Genomic DNA, 11,933 nt, shown 5'->3' on the forward strand with positions numbered 1-11,933 from the left:
ATGACTGGACTTCTGAGTCCTGCCTCAAGTGGCCATTCGAGGAATTACATCTTAAAGAAAGACTTCCGCATCTTCAGAGGAAAGGGGGTGGGGTTGCCCCTTGGTCGAGTCTTGCACCATAGACACACGCACTTTCCAACAGTCAAATCAAAATCCTCCACGCGATATGTCCCGCCTCACCCTGTTTCACTGAATACCTCCAGATAACGTGAGTCTCTTCGAGTTACGGTTGCGGAGATACGTCCGCCCTGGATGCAGGACTACAGGAGAGAGATAGAGGACAGTGGGGGGTTGGGGGTTTCAAGTCAGTGACAAACCACTCTATTTCAGTGATTGCTGTCAGAATATAGAGCCACTTAACACTTACTTTAACACAAAAACATCACTGAATGTACCTTTAAATCACTTACAGTATATTGCTCTTACCTCCATTTCTCCATCTTTCACTTTCTCCTTCCATCCACAGTATCTGTCCCTGTCTCTCCCCATCCTTTCATTGCAGCAGTTGAAGACGATGAGATGGCGTTCTGTGTTTAGTTAGGAAAGTGAAATTTGCAGTGATATGCCAACAATCATCAATTCTGTTCCATTTCCTCCCTTTCAGCATCTCTCTCTCTCCCCACCTCTTTCTGTTGTGACAAAGACAACGTGGTTACACTTTATAATGGATATTTATAAACTGATATTAGAAATAGTGTAGCACTGTATTATACCTTGCTGTGTAGAGGAAAGCAGAGCTGAGGAAGCATTCATCTGCTCCAAGTCCAACATTATCTAATGGGTTTGGATATGAGCACACTGCTGCACTTACAGCAACTGCCTCAGACGGTGCGTCATCAAATATCTTCCCCCATGACAGGACACTTTGTGAGGGAACGAGGGAGGTAAAGACAGAAGGAGGGAGGTAAAGACAGAAGGAGGGAGGTAAAGACAGAAGGAGGGAGGTAAAGACAGAAGGAGGGAGGTAAAGACAGGAGGGAGGTAAAGACAGAACGAGGGAGGTAAAGACAGAAGGAGGGAGGTAAAGACAGAAGGAGGGAGGTAAAGACAGAAGGAGGGAGGTAAAGACAGAAGGAGGGAGGTGAAGACAGAAGGAGGGAGGTAAAGACAGAAGGAGGGAGGTAAAGACAGAACGAGGGAGGTAAAGACAGAAGGAGGGAGGTAAAGACAGAAGGAGGGAGGTAAAGACAGAAGGAGGGAGGTAAAGACAGAAGGAGGGAGGTAAAGACAGAAGGAGGGAGGTAAAGAAGACAGAAGGAGGGAGGTAAAGACAGAGGAGGGAGGTAAAGACAGAAGGAGGGAGGTAAAGACAGAAGGAGGGAGGTAAAGAAGACAGAAGGAGGGAGGTAAAGACAGAGGAGGGAGGTAAAGACAGAAGGAGGGAGGTAAAGACAGAAGGAGGGAGGTGAAGACAGAAGGAGGGAGGTAAAGACAGAACGAGGGAGGTAAAGACAGAAGGAGGGAGGTAAAGACAGAAGGAGGGAGGTAAAGACAGAAGGAGGGAGGTGAAGACAGAAGGAGGGAGGTGAAGACAGAGGAGGGAGGTAAAGACAGAAGGAGGGAGGTAAAGACAGAAGGAGGGAGGTAAAGACAGAAGGAGGGAGGTGAAGACAGAAGGAGGGAGGTAAAGACAGAAGGAGGGAGGTAAAGACAGAAGGAGGGAGGTAAAGACAGAAGGGGGGAGGTAAAGACAGAAGGAGGGAGGTAAAGACAGAGGAGGGAGGTAAAGACAGAAGGAGGGAGGTAAAGACAGAAGGAGGGAGGTAAAGACAGAAGGAGGGAGGTGAAGACAGAAGGAGGGAGGTAAAGACAGAACGAGGGAGGTAAAGACAGAAGGAGGGAGGTAAAGACAGAAGGAGGGAGGTAAAGACAGAAGGAGGGAGGTAAAGACAGAAGGAGGGAGGTGAAGACAGAAGGAGGGAGGTAAAGACAGAAGGAGGGAGGTAAAGAAGACAGAAGGAGGGAGGTGAAGACAGAAGGAGGGAGGTGAAGACAGAAGGAGGGAGGTAAAGACAGAAGGAGGGAGGTAAAGAAGACAGAACGAGGGAGGTAAAGACAGAAGGAGGGAGGTAAAGACAGAAAGAGGGAGGTAAAGACAGAAGGAGGGAGGTAAAGACAGAAGGAGGGAGGTGAAGACAGAAGGAGGGAGGTAAAGAAGACAGAAGGGGGGAGGTAAAGACAGAAGGAGGGAGGTGAAGACAGAAGGAGGGAGGTAAAGACAGAAGGAGGGAGGTGAAGACAGAAGGAGGGAGGTAAAGACAGAAGGAGGGAGGTAAAGAAGACAGAACGAGGGAGGTAAAGACAGAAAGAGGGAGGTAAAGACAGAAGGAGGGAGGTAAAGACAGAAGGAGGGAGGTAAAGAAGACAGAACGAGGGAGGTAAAGACAGAAGGAGGGAGGTGAAGACAGAAAGAGGGAGGTAAAGACAGAACGAGGGAGGTAAAGACAGAAGGAGGGAGGTAAAGAAGACAGAACGAGGGAGGTAAAGACAGAAGGAGGGAGGTAAAGACAGAAAGAGGGAGGTAAAGACAGAACGAGGGAGGTAAAGACAGAAGGAGGGAGGTAAAGACAGAAGGAGGGAGGTAAAGACAGAGGAGGGAGGTAAAGACAGAAAGAGGGAGGTAAAGACAGGGAGGGAGGTAAATACAGAAGGAGGGAGGTAAAGACAGAAGGAGGGAGGTAAAGACAGAAGGAGGGAGGTAAAGACAGAAAGAGGGAGGTAAAGACAGAAGGAGGGAGGTAAAGACAGAAAGAGGGAGGTAAAGACAGAAGGAGGGAGGTGAAGACAGAAGGAGGGAGGTAAAGACAGAAGGAGGGAGGTAAAGACAGAAGGAGGGAGGTAAAGACAGAAGGAGGGAGGTAAAGACAGAACGAGGGAGGTAAAGACAGAAGGAGGGAGGTGAAGACAGAAGGAGGGAGGTAAAGACAGAAAGAGGGAGGTAAAGACAGAAGGAGGGAGGTAAAGACAGAAAGAGGGAGGTAAAGACAGAAGGAGGGAGGTGAAGACAGAAGGAGGGAGGTAAAGACAGAAGGAGGGAGGTAAAGACAGAAGGAGGGAGGTGAAGACAGAAGGAGGGAGGTAAAGACAGAACGAGGGAGGTAAAGACAGAATGAGGGAGGTAAAGAAGACAGAACGAGGGAGGTAAAGACAGAACGAGGGAGGTAAAGACAGAAAGAGGGAGGTAAAGACAGAACGAGGGAGGTAAAGACAGAAGGAGGGAGGTAAAGACAGAAGGAGGGAGGTAAAGACAGAGGAGGGAGGTAAAGACAGAAAGAGGGAGGTAAAGACAGAAGGAGGGAGGTAAAGACAGAAGGAGGGAGGTAAAGACAGAAGGAGGGAGGTAAAGACAGAAGGAGGGAGGTAAAGACAGAAAGAGGGAGGTAAAGACAGAAGGAGGGAGGTGAAGACAGAAGGAGGGAGGTAAAGACAGAAGGAGGGAGGTAAAGACAGAAGGAGGGAGGTAAAGACAGAAGGAGGGAGGTAAAGACAGAACGAGGGAGGTGATCATTGTTGGCAGTTCTGAGGTTTTAATTAAACTAATCACCTTTTGTTTCCTCACTCTTTCACTGAAGGAGTTCACCTGGTGGTTAAAGGAAGACTCCAGCCATTTTCAAACAGCTTTGTATCATTACAAAATCACTAGTATATAAAAAAGAACTGTAAGCAGTTTTGCAGGCATTCATTTAGTTTGACAGTTATTGAGAATGAATTTGAATTCTGTCCAGTACTTAACTCAAAGCATTAAGTGTTAAGGTTTGATCAATAAGCATTAAATAATAGGTAATAAGGCCTTATAAGGTGCTTATGAACACCATTATATCTTAATAAGACTATATAAGTGTTAATAATAGTATCATAAACATATTTACTGGTAGCTTATAAGACATTATAAGCACATTTACTAGTCTTATTTTGTTGCTTTATTAAAGGAGGTATATGTGAGTTTTTTTGCACTAATTTCACACTAGAGCTGTAACGTCAGACATAAACAAAGTCTATAAAACACATAGGCACAGCTTCATGCTACCATAAATCACTCACATTGCTCTGCTATAGCTGGCATAGGCATAGGCAGCCTATGCTGTGGAGACAAGCAGACAAAGGCACAGAGTTTACACCCAATTTACTTAAAGGCTTTTTGGTTTTATTTTTTAAATTGACAAATTTATAGTTATTTTATAGGGGAGATCAGGGCAATTGTAACAGGGTAAAATTGTAACACACACAATTTCTCCAATCAGAAACAAGGGAAAGCGATGACACTTACTGTGCACATTCTGAGTAGAATCCTCTCTCTGTCCGAGGAAAATAATCAAGATCCCTTCACCTCAGGGGACATACAAAAAATAAAAGATAAAATGATTTTTAGGTATGGTATTTGTCACCAATCACCATCTAACTCTTCCCCCCTGTGGCTGAAAATGGAGGCCAGTTCTATTGCCATCTCCTCTCTGCCAGCCATGTTATTTTCTAAGCTAGAGAAGCCTGGGACTTTACAAAATGTAGGTTTTGTTGTGAGAAACTGTCAGAATCCTTAACCAAGTTAGGAAAGTTTTGAGTTTACCAGATGTCTCTGTACACACAATAATTTTTGTTTCAATCTTTTTTGGAGATCGGGTTGATATTGACGGTCACTTTGCATCCTTTGATCTACTGAAAAGGAAGTTTGAATTGCCTGGCACACACTGGTTCAGATACGTGCAAATCAGAGATTATGTTCGATCTAAGATTAATACCTTTGAAGCCCTTCCAAATGAACACGCTTTTTTCGATGATCCCTCCTCACTCCAAGCATCTTATCTCCAGATTTGTAAGTCTGTTTGACAACTGCACTATGGCCTCTACTGAGAGGATTAGAGAAGCGTGGCAGGGGGGACTTGGTACTGATTCATCTGACATTATATGGGAAAGGAGTCTATGGTACAACTTTGCTCAGTTAATAGCAGACACAAGCTGATCCAATTCAAAGTCGCTCACCGTCTTCACTTCCAAGCATAAATTACACAGGATCTTCCCCTCTGTCTCATCATTGTGCGACAGGTGTCAAGTGTCAGAGGGCACACTATCTCGTGCCTTTTGGTTCTGCCCTTCACGAACGGGATTCTGGGCCAAAATATTTGACTGATACTAAGGCCTACAAAACATCTTCGACCTTCCTATCCATGACTACGGGCCCTTTCCCCTCTTCTCTGAATTTGGGGCTCCTCTTGGGATGCCATCTTGGATTTGTCAATAAATAATTAACTGATGGTAATTTCACTTATTCAGTTGTATTCATTGAGCCATAAAACCTTTGGTGAGACACCAAAACCACCTTTCTAGGTTGAATAGTAATTTAGATATAGCCATTTTAAGCTCCCGGCAGCCATCTCAGACGCCATCTTGAAAATTACCCCTTTCCTGAATTTTCCTTTGGGTAGACTTTATTTAACATGCCCAATGGTAACAGAATCCATTGAAAGCCCTTCTCTATCAATTTGTTCTCGGTTAGGTGTTTTTCTCCCACAGATTTACTGGCCTAACACCTCCTCTCTCTCCTCTCCTCCACTCTGCTCTCCTCTCCGATCTTCTCTCTCCTCTCCTCTCCTCTCCTCTCCTCCACTCTCCTCTGCTCTCCTCTCCTCCACTCTCCTCTGCTCTCCCCTCTCCTCTCCTCCACTCTGCTCTCCCCTCTCCTCTCCTCTCCTCCACTCTGCTCTCTCCTCTCCTCCCCTCTCCTCTCCTCTCCTCCACTCTGCTCTCCTCTCCTCTCCTCCACTCTGCTCTCCTCTCCTCCACTCTGCTCTCCTCTCCTCCACTCTGCTCTGATCACCCCTCTCCTCTCCTCCCCCTCCACTCTGCTCTCTCCTCTCCTCTCCTCCACTCTGCTCTGCTCACCCCTCTCCTCTCCTCTCCTCCACTCTGCTCTCTCCTCTCCTCCACTCTGCTCTGCTCACCCCTCTCCTCTCCTCTCCTCCACTCTGCTCTCTCCTCTCCTCTCCTCCACTCTGCTCTCTCCTCTCCTCTCCTCTCCTCCACTCTGCTCTCTCCTCCCCTCTCCTCTCCTCTCCTCTCCTCCACTCTGCTCTCCTCTCCTCTCCTCTCCTCCCTCAGATGACCGGTCCAGCCTCGTGACAGATAGCTGCTCTACTTCACCATTTCTCCAAATAGCAGCAGTGGGTCACAGCCCAGATGACTGTGACTCGTCTGTAATGGGTTTCTGCAGAGAGCAGTGGATGCAGTCAGTTCAGCCCAATAAGCCTGAACTTCCCAGGAGCCTTCAGCAGCGTGGAGAGAGGATCCTCTTTGGTTACTTTGATTAAATATTGTTGGTAGAAGTGAAATTAGAAAATCAGCTTGAGTAAATGTAAAACATAGCTTATTTAAACTCTGCCTGGGGTAAAAAGCTACTGAGTTAGTAGTCTTTTATGAAGGAGAACATTTGTATACATGCTTTCAATGCAAAAAGGACAAGAGGACAGACTACAATGGTACTACGGTACTTGTGCCTACTCCCCTTCAATTGCCCAAAATACATATTCCAACAGCACCAGAAACACTCACATGTTCATGTTGTGACTTGTGTACTCACCACGCTGAGTGCAGTCATCAGTACAGCGCATGTGCCTCATGGCAAACGAGGAAGTGACTTCAGTTACTCTTTGTTACTTCGGTTAGTAGAACAGAGGGAAATCCGCGGTTCAGCTGACGAACTGCGCCCAACCGGTGCTTCTCAGAAAAGGGGACTGAGTGAACACATGAGAAAGAAACAATCTGGAGCACACGGTCAAAGTTAAGGCAATTTAATAAGAGCAAGCAGACTAACGTTTCGACACACAAAGTGTCTTCTTCAGAGTCAAAGTTACTTTGGTTAGTCTTTGTTAGTTCTTGGTGTGTAGATTTACTTAAAAAATGACAGTTTCCCATAACTTTAGATTCTTATTTCATTGCATGCTGAGTACACACTATGAGTCACAACATGTTTCTGGCGCTGTTGGAATGTGTATTTTTGGCAAAAGTAGGCAAAAGTACCATAGACTGCAGGCACAGTGACGATAAAGGCATCCACATTTTCCATTTACTGTCGGCAATATGGCAAATAGGCGAATCTGCCAAAATTTGTTTATTTGTTTATTTAAAAGGATCCCCATTAGCTGCCGCCAAAACGACCGCTAGTCTTCCTGGGGTCCAAACACAATACACAATACATTACAGCAATAGTAACTGTAGACAGTAAAGTTCAGTAGTAAAATAACATAGTAAAAAATAAGAATTATTAAAATAATAAGAAATAGCAAAATGCAGTGCAATACAGGTGCGTCACAGAGTAAAGAGCAGTATATAAAACAAAACAAAACAACAACAACAGTTTGGTCAGCTGGTTATGTAGCTGGCCAGCTACATTAGATCAGCCGATCTAAAAGACGCTATTCTAAAACATACTATTAAAAGACAGACATAATGGGAACTGAGTAAAGTTGTGTGTTCAAAGTGTGTTTGCTGGTGTTAGTGAGTGCAGGTGGGATCTAAGTTTCCGTTTGAAACCAGCCCTCCCATGGATGGAGGAAATGTTTACTGGCAGACAATTCCAGGACATTATCGATCTGTATGTGATTGTTTTCTTCATAAAGTTAGTTTTGTGTCTAGGCAGAGTCAACTGACCCCTGCTCACCCCTCTGGTGGAGTGTGTGTGAGTACGTGAGCTATAAATTATGCTGTCGAAGAGGAAGCCAGGAGTTTGGGTATTGATAACCTTGTGAAAATGTACAAGTAGGATTGATAAGAGTTTCTGCTCAACAGTGAGCCATGTGAGACGTGTATGCATTTCAACTACGCTAGCCCTAGGGGAGCACCCAAGGACCAGCCTAGCTGCTTTGTTTTGTGCAACTTGCAATTTTTCAAGATGTTTGTGTATTCCTTCAAAATGAATGTGGACCAGTGGCGTGACCTTTATTTTTATGTCAACTACACACCAGTAAAGTTTCATGACTGCATTTTGCATGGCTTTGACGCTATCGTATTCACAATATCTGACTACAGACTTATGTGACAGCTCCTGGCATTTCGACACAAGTAGGCCGAGGTCATTTTTCATTTTTTTTTTACAGATTCTGAAACTGCAGACTGTAAGCTTTCAAATGATGTGTCACACATTGTAATCTGAAAAAAAAGAAGGAGATATGCTTATTTGAATGTTCACACTCTGAAAAGCAAGAAGCTGAGAAATCAGCCCTCAAAGTTGGAGAAGTTTTTCACACCTACTGTACTAGGCAGCCAGGTAGGGGGGAGTGGACAATAGCTGCTCATTTACATTAACCGAGTGTCTATTCGTACCCGGGTGTAAATATCTTCTGCCGTGTTGCGGGGCTATTCATACTCCCTATTGACAGGCACAACAGAGCGGAGGAGGCTCGGAGCTGCAAGGCAGGGCAGTAGGCTACAGCCTGCCTGGTATAATGTATGCACGCTCCCCAAAGTCATGTGGGGGGAATCCCCAATCCCCCCCCCCCCCCCCCCCCCCCAATTAGCAAAAATTAATTTTAGGCCCTGCGAATCAGGGTGTAAATAGTCACACCATCTATAATACACCCAGGTACAAATAGCATCTGCCTTTATTTTATTATTCTCGTGAATTCCTGCCCAGCTCGATCTGCTCTGTCCTGCTTGACGCAACTCAAAGAGGGGAGCGAAAATATACAGGGCGCATAATATGTTTAACGGGGCAGAGCGGAGAGTCGCTTCGGGGACGCGTCTGGTGGACACAGGCTACCTGCTGGGACCAGCTCCGGCGGCCATAACACAACGCTTCCTGGTGGAATCTGCCGCTATAAGTGGGTAGATGCAAAGACGTCTGAAAGTGTGTCAGCTTTGTGTCTAAATGCGAAATGACAGCAACACTGGTTTTATTGGTATGTAAATTACCACATGCATGTAAACACACTGGGCAATTATCCAGGTAAGAAGAGAGCGAGAAAAAGAACGATAAGAGCCCCGTTAACTACTGCTGGTGTGAACAACACTCACTGTACGTTCATGGATTTGCAAAAGCGCGTTCATGTACAACACTGGCTGGTGGTAACCTGCTGGCAGGCCAGAGCTCCAAGTGGCACAAACTGAAGAAGTATACAATCCACCTGATGACTGATTGGATTGATGCACTCCTTGGTCTTAAAGCCTGCAGACCATTTAGCGTTGCTCTCCATCCTCAGTCCTCCTGTGTGCACCTTTGTCTTCTTTGAACTGTTATTTTGGTTTGTAGTAGTTTGTGTTGGTTAGTCCTGATTGTTACTTCTGAGCCGCTCAAGGAAGTAACAAAAGGAGGGAGTCACACACCAAAGGTAAAGTTATAACAACAATTTATTCCCTAAAATTAAGGATTAAACAACATAAACTAGCACAAACCAAAAGAATAGAACAAAAAGGTGCACACAGGTGAGGAGGGAGTACACCAGGCCCAGGTGCCCTCCATCAGCCTAACGACCCCAACCACCAGGCTCCTGCAAGACTGGGCCAGGAGAGTGGTTGTCACATACTTACGGATGGAATTATAGTGAAAATAAATTATTCCCCTTTTTGCTGGGGACCCCCTGGAACCTCCTCAAGGACCCCTGGAACCTCCTCTGGAACCTCCTCAAGGACCCCTGGAACCTCCTCGAGGACCCCTGGAACCTCCTCAAGGACCCCTGGAACCTCCTCAAGGACCCCTGGGGATCCCCGGATTCCACTTTGAGAACCACTGGTCTACACTACCAGTCAAAAGTTCAAACACCATGCATCATTTTTCTTCATTTTTATTATTTTCCACATTTTAGAATAATACTAACAACATCAAAACTGAAATCACACAAATTAAATTATGCAGTGACCAAAAAAGTATTAAACAAATCAAAACTTGTATACCGATATATATATACAGTATATATGCCGTCCTTTGCCTTGATGGAAAGGGAAATGCTTTGAAAAGAAATGCATAGGCATCAACATCACACTAATTATTATTATTATTATTATGATAAGAAACAGATTTCAAGCATTAAGCATAAGCCTTTATATAAATGCCTCTAACATAATGAAAAACAGTAAATTCAATCAGGTGTGTCCAAACTGGACTTGAAGTGTATAGATAGAAGTTTTTAGGTATTTGCCTGTAATCACAGTTGATACACAGCAGTCTCTCTGCTTAACCAATAGGTGGCAGACAGAGATTAGATTTGGAAAACTGTGTGGCTGACACCACAGGACTTCTGTGGGAAATGACGCCATCTTGTGGACATACTCGTACATTAAGAATAATGGATCTTGTGAATGAAAATAGCCCTCTCTTTCTTCTGAAGCATTGTTTTTCCAGATTCAACATTCACTGAGTCACAGTAAGTAATTGTTTGCTTGCTTGTCAGAGGAGAAGAAAAAAAGTGGATAGTTGAAGAGGCACTTTCCATTCCACTGCCACCCACCATGAACAGCTTTCCCCAGGAGACACATCACAGCTTTCACCATGATTTTCGCTCAGCTCTCAAATGACATAAATGATCATGTCCAGCAGAGGGCAGTGTTACCTTGAGCTTCAGCACTGACAGCAGCACTGACAGCAGCACAAACAAATAGGTGAATTTAGGTGAAGGGTCATTGGGGAAGAAGCCAGTGCAGTAAACAAGCACACAATAAAGTGCTGTCATTGAGAAATCACTGTACTGTTATTTCCTGATACTCCATCGACCAAAAGCTAAACCAACATTATGAATACGTCTTTTAAGCATTTGCTGTTGATTTTAACAGGTTGCAAGGCCATAACTGTAGTGGCTATTTGTCCTCAATTAAGCAATAAAAAATAAAGCAAAAGATAAATCAAAGGCCACTGAGGCATCAGATAATTAATCTTCTCTTACACAGGGAAATAACTCAATTTTCCAGGCAGGCATAGCATTTCTTGGGATTAATTTACAATTTTTGCAAGCAAACAGACAAGGATTGCTGCCTTTCTTGGCCTAGTAAAAAAGCCATGAACCCCTCCAGTATAACCCCTCCGAGCATAGGCAGGTATACTTGACAGTATACCTGCCTATGCTCGGAGTAGCATCCTCAAACAGGCTATAACGGGCGCAAACGGGGCAAGGTGCATACGCTCTGGAAATAACACATTTTCTGTCACATCGCGGGGGGACTATGTATGTCAATCATGGTTAGCATGGTGATGGTGGCTTTGTACCTTGATGAAAACAGGATGTGCCTTGAGCAGGTGATCAGTGTTATCTGTGAAAGGCTTGCTGTGTGGGTATATAAGGAGGTGAAAGGCTTGCTGTGTGGGTATATAAGGAGGTGAAAGGCTTGCTGTGTGGGTATATAAGGAGGTGAAAGGCTTGCTGTGTGGGTATATAAGGAGGTGAAAGGCTTGCTGTGTGGGTATATAAGGAGGTGAAAGGCTTGCTGTGTGGGTATATAAGGAGGTGAAAGGCTTGCTGTGTGGGTATATAAGGAGGTGAAAGGCTTGCTGTGTGGGTATATAAGGAGGTGACGTCCAGAGGTCGGGAGTCTCTCACTCTCTAAAGGCTGGCCTACAGTAACTGCTTGCAGGCTCTGGGACAGTTTGGGGGGAGGCTCATATTTCAGGAAATATTATTTTTATTCTTTATTGTAATCTTTTGTATTTGTTTATTTTGTATACCGCAGTTTTATTAAATTGTTCTACTATAGAGCTTCCATCCATCTCTCTCTCTCTAATTATTTTTGTGACGAGTTCTTCAATTCCTGTGGTGCCCGGCCGTAAATTGGTCGGGCTGGAAAGGCTTGACGTTAAGAATTCCCAACACAAGCGAAAAAAGTTTTTTTGGGTTGTCCGTCCGTCCGTCCGTCCGTCCGTTGGTTAACACGATATCTCAGGAACGCCTTGATGGAATTGCATCAAATGTCTACTTGGACTCAAGGAAGAACTGGTTAGATTTTGGTGGTCAAAGTTG

The sequence above is a fragment of the Poromitra crassiceps genome, assembly GCF_964638095.1.
Source record: "Poromitra crassiceps genome assembly, chromosome: 27".
In the NCBI taxonomy this organism is placed as follows: domain Eukaryota; kingdom Metazoa; phylum Chordata; class Actinopteri; order Beryciformes; family Melamphaidae; genus Poromitra; species Poromitra crassiceps.